Raw genomic sequence first — 8,608 nt, forward strand, 5'->3', positions numbered from 1 at the left:
ATTTGTCTCAGGTTCTTCCTCTTGGGAACTTGGTCTAAGGTAGTTACCTTTTTGACCCAGACTTATGTGATGAGCCAATGAAATGTTCATTGTCGGAGTTGGCTTAGTTCAAGGTCTGATGTTGGAATCATTCTGTAGGAAGAATCTTCTTGACTTCCAAACTATTTCTACACGATAGCTTGTTAGTAGTTGAACTTAAAGAGAAACAAGCTTTACATTCTAAACTTAGATTTAAGGTTTAAAACACAAAGACTTCAAGGAAAGAAAGCATTTTTTTTTAAATTTTATTTTATTTTTAAACTTTACATAACTGTATTAGTTTTGCCAAATATCAAAATGAATCCGCCACAGGTATACATGTGTTCCCCATCCTGAACCCTCCTCCCTCCTCCCTCCCCATTCCATCCCTCTGGGTCGTCCCAGTGCACCAGCCCCAAGCATCCAGTATCGTGCATCGAACCTGGACTGGCAACTCATTTCATACATGATATTTTACATGTTTCAATGCCATTCTCCCAAATCTTCCCACCCTCTCCCTCTCCCACAGAGTCCATAAGACTGTTCTATACATCAGTGTCTCTTTTGCTGTCTCGTACACAGGGTTATTGTTACCATCTTTCTAAATTCCATATATATGCGTTAGTATACTGTATTGATGTTTTTCTTTCTGGCTTACTTCACGCTGTATAATAGGCTCCAGTTTCATCCACCTCATTAGAACTGATTCAAATGTATTCTTTTTAATGGCTGAGTAATACTCCATTGTGTATATGTACCACTGCTTTCTTAGCCATTCATCTGCTGATGGACATCTAGATTGCTTCTATGTCCTGGCTATTATAAACAGTGCTGTGATGAACACTGAGGTACACGTGTCTCTTTCCCTTCTGGTTTCCTCAGTGTGTATGCCCAGCAGTGGGATTGCTGGATCATAAGGCAGTTCTATTTCCAGTTTTTTAAGGAATCTCCACACTATTCTCCATAGTGGCTGTACTAGTTTGCATTCCCACCAACAGTGTAAGAGGGTTCCCTTTTCTCCACACCCTCTCCAGCATTTATTACTTGTAGACTTTTGGATCTCAGTCATTCTAACTGGTGTGAAATGGCACCTCATAGTGGTTTTGATTTGCATTTCTCTGATAATGAGTGATGTTGAGCATCTTTTCATGTGTTAGCCATCTGTATGTCTTCTTTGGAGAAATATCTATTTAGTTCTTTGCCCCATTTTTTGATTGGGTCATTTATTTTTCTGGAGTTGAGCTGTATGAGTTGCTTGTATATTCTCGAGATTAGTTGTTTGTCAGTTGCTTCATTTGCTATTATCTTCTCCCATCCTGAAGGCTGTCTTTTCACCTTGCTAATAGTTTCCTTTGATGTGCAGAAGCTTTTAAGGTTAATTAGGTCTCATTTGTTTATTTTTGCTTTTATTTCCAATATTCTGGGAGGTGGGTCATAGAGGATCCTGCTGTGATGTATGTCAGAGAGTGTTTTGCCTATGTTCTCCTCTAGGAGTTTTATAGTTTCTGGTCTTACGTTTAGATATTTAATCCATTTTGAGTTAATTTTTGTGTATGGTGTTAGAAAGTGTTCTAGTTTCATTCTTTTACAAGTGGTTGACCAGATTTCCCAGCACCACTTGTTAAAGAGATTGTCTTTAATCCATTGTCTATTCCCACTGTAGATGTTGATTCAAATTTCTGAGTGGTACTAGTGCTAAAGAACCTGCCTACCAATGCAGGAGACATGAGAGATTTGATGCCTGAGTTGGGAAGATCCCATGGAGGAGGGCAATGGCAAACCACTCCGGCATTCTTGCCTAGAGAATCCTATGGACAGAGGTGCCCAGGGAGCTATGGTCCATAGTGTCGTAGAGTTGGACACGACTGAAGCGACTTAGCAGCAGCAGCAGCACACATTTAAATTCTTACTTAATGCCTCTCCTTGGATAGCAAACTTATGCTTTAAAAGAGTTCCTGGTATTCCCCACTCTAAACACAATTATGATGGAGAAGGCTATGGCACCCCACTCCAGCACTCTTGCCTGGAAAATCCCATGGACGAAGGAGCCTGGTGGGCCGCAGTCCATGGTGTCGCTAAGAGTTGGGCACGACTGAGCGACTTCCCTTTCACTTTTCGCTTTCATGCATTGGAGAAGGAAATGGCAACCCACTCCAGTGTTCTTGCCTGGAGAATCCCAGGGACTGGGGAGCCTGGTGGGCTGCTGTCTATGGGGTCGAACAGAGTCGGACACGACTGAAGCGACTTAGCAGCAGCAGCAAGCACAACTATAATTGCCCCTTCTGCTGTGTTAATGGCACCACTGTACTTACAGTGTTGTAGACCAAAACCTTTTGTCTCCACTGGATTCATCTCATTGTCTGATAACTCATATCCAATTCATCACCAAATCCTGAAGACTTAACAAATGAAATAAACATTCAGATTTTGACCACTTTAACTCCTTTTGTTGCCATCAGCTGGTTCAAACCATCACTATTTCTCAGCTGGATTAGCTAGGAATTGATCTCCCTGCTCACAGCAGTCATGGTGATCTGGGGAAACATCAAGTCAGACCACATCACAATTCTGCTCAAAATCATCCAGAGGATTTTCGTGGTTTACTCAGAACAAAATAGAAGTCCTTGCTAACCTCTAAGACTTTGTATGAACTGCCCTATCCCGTTACTTATCTGACCGTATCCCTCTTCTTTCATTTACATTCAAGCCATATTTACCTTCTCACTGTTCCTTGAGCACATCACAAATGTTCCCAACTCACAGGCTTTGCCTCTGCTCTTTTTTCTGCCCAGCATGCTTCTTCTCTAGATAGAGCTATGCCTTGCAGCCTTCATTGTTTGTTTTCTTTAAAAGTTACCTTCTCAAAAAGGGTTTTCTGGGTATCTCTGATGCTTCATAACCCCTCTCCTGCTTTATTAACTAGTCACAATACATTTAACACAACTGAACATATATAACCATAGCACTGTGCTTTTAATTATGAAGCTTTTTTTTTTTTTTGAATAAGAACATTGGTGTATTGTGTTTGATGTCTATGCCATACCTAAAACAGTGTCTAGGATATACTAGGTGCTCAATTAATGTTTTGTGTACAACTAAGTGGGTGAATGAATGTATTTGAGCTAAAGGAATGTCAAGGCAGGATGATGTGAATAGCATCTGGAATATAAAGGCATTATCAGGCACCCATGTGTCCATCACACTAACTTAAATCAGTAAGGGTGATCATTCATGTTAAACATCTTACACATATTCTCATTCTTTAAAAATTTACCTGTATCTTCTAGTCTGCAATTTGAATTCTCTGATTTTTTAAGTCATAAAAGGTTATATCACTACAATTAATAGACTTGAATACCTAAAATAAAATATATTTGGTTTTCAATTTTTAAATTTGACAGTATAATTAGTGAATCTGACTGTTAAATTGTTTCATGTTTATCTGGAGTGATGGGGTAATTTTTATAATAGTGTTGTCAACTTTTATACTTTAGTAGACCATTTAATGGTTGTTTGGAATTTTATATGGGCCATCAATTTTAGGCAACTTGAAAAAAGTCCTCAAAATTTTAAATACAAAGGAAACTCATATTATGTAAATAATTTTAAATTTAATAACTATTTCATATTGTTGAGAACAACAAAATTGTAAACTTTTTACCAATGTTTTTATATTTAGCTTAATGATGAATAACCTGATAAGTAATCATTATTCAGTCACTTCTTTTTTTACTATTATATTTACTTCAGACATAGTTAGAAAACCCTAACCCACAATTATGTGTCAGGAGGGACGGTCACCCCTGTTTGGCTTGAGAGATAACTGGCAATTTAATTTGAACAAAGCACATGATGAACATATAATTGTGGTTGTCAATGATTACTTTCAGTGCTTTTGGTGCTGAATCAATATTCACATAAACCATCAAATCCTGAAAGGTTACATATTTCATCTTGCAAATGGATTCCTTGTTCTTATGCTTGTTGAATTCAGATCTGAAGAGTGTTGCTTGTTGCTCATTTGTTTTCATCTTCTCTTGCATCATCAGGGCCATGAAATTCTTTCACAAAAAGTAAATATACTTACAATATTGGAGGAGAGAGAAAATTTTCAGAAATCAAGTTGTTATGTTAACAAAATTCGGACATCAATTTTCTTCTTAGCAAAGCAATCAATAAAATTATTAATTGTTGGAGAAAAGTTAAATTTTTAGTAATTGAACCATAGTACCAATAGTTGAATTTCCTTAAAAAATCCTGATGTATTCTAATCTTTGATTTTAAAATTGTGGGCTTTTGACCCTGGGTGACATGTTTATGCTTCTAAAGACCCTACCTATGTGATAGTATACTGGAAGGAAGAAAATGGAAAACATAGTCATGTTTTCTCAGTCTTGGTCCAGGTGGTGAGGAAATGCTTTTATCTCAAACTTCATGTCAAAGACTCGTATTCACCATTTCTCTCTAAAGCCAACAGACTTCAATGTGGAAAAGTAAAGTCTTGTTTTGCCAGTGTTTACTTGTTTGCTGATTATCATTTAGTTAATTAACAATTTTTACTGTGTCCTTCCAATGTGAATTGTGATTAGGAGGCAAATTGTTGGCTGCTAACTGTTCTGTGTGAGTAAATCACCTCATGGCTAGGAAACCAGGCACAGACCCTCATTGCCACAGCAACACTGTTTATTCATTGTTCATTCTAGTGGGTCCCATATTAACATTATGTCAATGTATGCTTTCTAGTCTACATCAGTGCTCACAAAACAACCAGAAATTATCTTCTTTACTTTGAATTTTTAGCATAAAACAAAAATTTTTCATCCATTTCTCCATCTGTTGAGAATATCTCCCGTGCAATATGATTCACTTCTAGTTTTGTCCAGCTGTAAATTGGAACACTTGTTAGCACACATACAGTAATTAGAGAGTAAATACAATGGTGCAGAGTGCAGTGAGCAATAAAACACTAGGACATACAAGTTCAAATAATACTCTAAAGTAAATAGACACAACCGAATGAAGAAAATTGGCTTTTGCCTTAAATCAAATATACAAGGACAGGGAAAAGACTTATCAGTTTAGTACAACTGGTGTCTATAAAATCAACTAAAAAAAAAAAAAAGAAGCAGGTGATTTTTGTACAGTGTGGGTCACAAAGGCATAATATAATTTTTATTCACTTGGAAGAAACCTAAATAACATGATGGTTATGTCTAGGAAAAGACTAAGCAGATTCAAACAAATTTACCAAAGATACTCAATTGATCCCTGTAATCTGATGACTTCGTGATACTAGCAGGAAGATATCAAACAAAATATGCACATGGAAATATGCTAGACATGAAACTACTCAGGGAATGGGACAGATTATCCTGAGAGTGGGGCTATAGGGGCTTTTTTGATGATGCCTCTGAGTCAGATTGAGATTGCATTAATCATAGCAGCTAATGCTGTAACGAATTACCCAGGTATATTGATGTATGAAGGAATTTTGATAATGGCTTTTTTTTGGCCATGACTTTGTCAATTTTCTTCCCCTACGTTATACTTGTCATTAGTTTTATGGTTGGTTTTACAGCATTTTGGCAATAATAAGATTAATATTAATTTTTGTTATAAAGAGAAAAACTGAATCTATGCATCTCTCTTTTTAAGAGAGATAGATTTATCCATTTTGATCTGCATTTGTTTACATTTGTTCTGAAAAATATGTACAAGTTTCTTTTATTTATTTTAGAATGACATGAAAACAGATGGCTTCAAAACATAACCTTCAAAAGCTTCTTAGGAGGTGTGTTGGAAATGGAAGCTTCACTTAGTCCAGTGAAATTTTAATTTTTTTACATTAACCATTGTATTTCTCCTTTGTATTTTTAATTTATAGCTACACGTGTGGAATTATCAGTATATACAGATTCATATCCTGCATTCACACTAAAGACTTGTTTACTATTTATGTCATGATTTTATTGACTATAATCTTTTTTGTTGTTGTTAATAGAACTTTTATCTTTAATGAAGTATTTCTGAGTCATCTAGGCTTCCTAGGTGGTGTTAGTAGTGTAGAATCTTCCTGCCAATGCAGGAGACACAGAGGTGCAGGTTTGATCTCTGGGTCAGGAGGATCTCCTGGAGTAGGAAATGGCAACCTGTTCCAATTTTCTTGCCTGGAAAATCCCATGGACAAAGGAGCCTGGCAGCCTACAGTCCATGGGGCCACAAAGAGTCAGACATGACAGAGCAACTGAGCACTTCTGAGCCATCCATCTATTTTTAGCCACTGGAGATACAACAGTACACACTAACAAAAATAACACAATTTAAAAAACAAAAACAGTATGCAAGCAACTGATTTCATTACTTGCATATTGAAAATACCATTGCAGAAAGAAATCAGTCCCACTTAATTTCTGGGAGAGGGAGTGGGGTTAGAGGTTGAATCAGTTACCAGTGGCCAATGAGTTATGCAATCGTGTCTACATGATGAAGCCTCCATAAAAGCCCAGAAGGAGAGGGTTCAGAGAGACTGGACCTTGGAGAACCAGAATGCTTCCATGTGACTCTGTGCTGGGTCCCAAACCCCAGGAGGACAGAAGCTCCTTTGGTAGGGACTCTGCCCTGTGTATCTCTTCACCTCCTTTTGATCTGTATCCTTTGATATCCTTTGTAATAAATTAGTAACCCAGTGAATAAATGGTTTTTCCTGAATTCTGAGAGCAGCTTAGCAAAGTAATCAAACCAAAGGAAGGGGTGGTGGGGATGTCTGATTTATAACCAGTTAGTCAGAAGCACAGGAACAACCAGGGCATCAGAAGTAGGAGGCAATCTTGCAGGACTGAGCTCCTTTACCTGTGGCATTTGATTCTATCTTTGGGTAGATTCTGTCTTTGGGATAATGTCAAAATTGAGCTGTAATCTTGGATGACCAGATGGTGTCCAAGAACTGTTTGTTGTGGGGAAGGCACATTTTGGAACTGGGTCCTGGAACCCTATTTATATCTGCCATTACAAAGCTCAGATATTCCAAGAAGCAACATATATTATTGTTGTCAACTTGTCTCAATATTTATATACATCATTTGGATGGATAGGTAACTTAGAAGATTTTTTTTCCCCCAGAATTTTAGAATAAAATAAACTTCCTATAAGAATGCTGCTTTCTCATATCTTTATCTTCTCCCTTTTTCTTTTCTTTCTCTTCTTTTCTGATAGGATAGAATAATTCCTTTTCTTGAATCATGACTTGTGCCTTAATATATTAAATCTATGTATTTCATTAATCTGTCTTCAATGAAATTTGGTTTTAAATTATCTTCTTGTATTTTCAATAGTACGTGAAGGTATTTCAACAGTACATCAACCATGAACTTCTAGATATGCAAGCTGGATTTAGAAAAGGCAGAGGAACCAGAGATCAAATTGCCAAATCCGCTGGATCATTGAAAAAGCAAGAGAGTTCCAGAAAAACATCTACTTTTCCTTTATTGACTAGGCCAAAGCCTTTGACTGTGTAGATCACAACAAACTGTGGAAAATTCTGAAAGAGATGGGAACACCAGACCACCTGACCTGCCTCCTGGGAAATCTGTATGCAGGTCAAGAAGCAATAGTTAGAACTGGACATGGAACAACAGACTGATTCCAAATCAGGAAAGAAGTACTTCAAGGCTGTATATTGTCACCCTGCTTATTTAACTTATATGCAGAGTACATCATGAGAAACGCTGGGCCAGAAGAAGCACAAGCTGGAATCAAGATTGCCGGGAGAAATATCAATAACCCCAGATATGCAGATGACACCACCCTTATGGCAGAAAGTTAAGAAGAAGTAAAGGGCTTCTTGATCAAAGTGAAAGAGGAGAGTCAAAAAGTTGGCTTAAAACTCAACATTCAGAAAACTAAGTTCATAGCATCCAGTTCCATCACTTCATGGCAAATAGATGGGGAACCAGTGGAAACAGTGACAAACTCTATTTTAGGGTACTGCAAAATCACTGCAGATAGTGACTGCAGCCATGAAATTAAAAAAAAAAAAAAGCTTGCTCCTTGGAAGAAAAGTTATGACCAACCCAGACAGCATATTAAAAAGCAGAGATATTACTTTGCCAACAAAGGTCCATCTAGTCAAGGCTATGGTTTTTCCAGCAGTCATGTATGGTTGTGAGAGTTGGACTATAAAGAAAGCTGAGTGCCAAAGAATTGATGCTTTTGAACTGTGGTATTGGAGAAGACTCTTGAGAGTCCCTTGGATAGCAAGGAGATCCAACCAGTCCATCCTAAAGGAAATCAGTCCTGAATATTCATTGGAAGGACTGACGCAAAGAACTGACTTATTGGAAAAGACCCTGATGCTGGGAAAGATTGATGGTGGGAGCAGAAGGGGACGACAGAGGATGAGATGGTTGGATGGCATCACTGACGCGATGGACGTGAGTTTGAGTAGGCTCTGGGTGTTGGTAATGGACTGGGAAGCCTCGCGTGCTGCAGTCCATGGGGTCACAAAGGATCAGACACCACTGAGCGACTGAACTGAACTGATTTATATTTTCTTTTTTGAGCAGCATAAATTCCCTATTCAAGCCTATGGGAA

The sequence above is a fragment of the Bubalus bubalis genome, chromosome 14 (assembly GCF_019923935.1).
Source record: "Bubalus bubalis isolate 160015118507 breed Murrah chromosome 14, NDDB_SH_1, whole genome shotgun sequence".
Classification (NCBI taxonomy): Eukaryota; Metazoa; Chordata; class Mammalia; order Artiodactyla; family Bovidae; genus Bubalus; species Bubalus bubalis.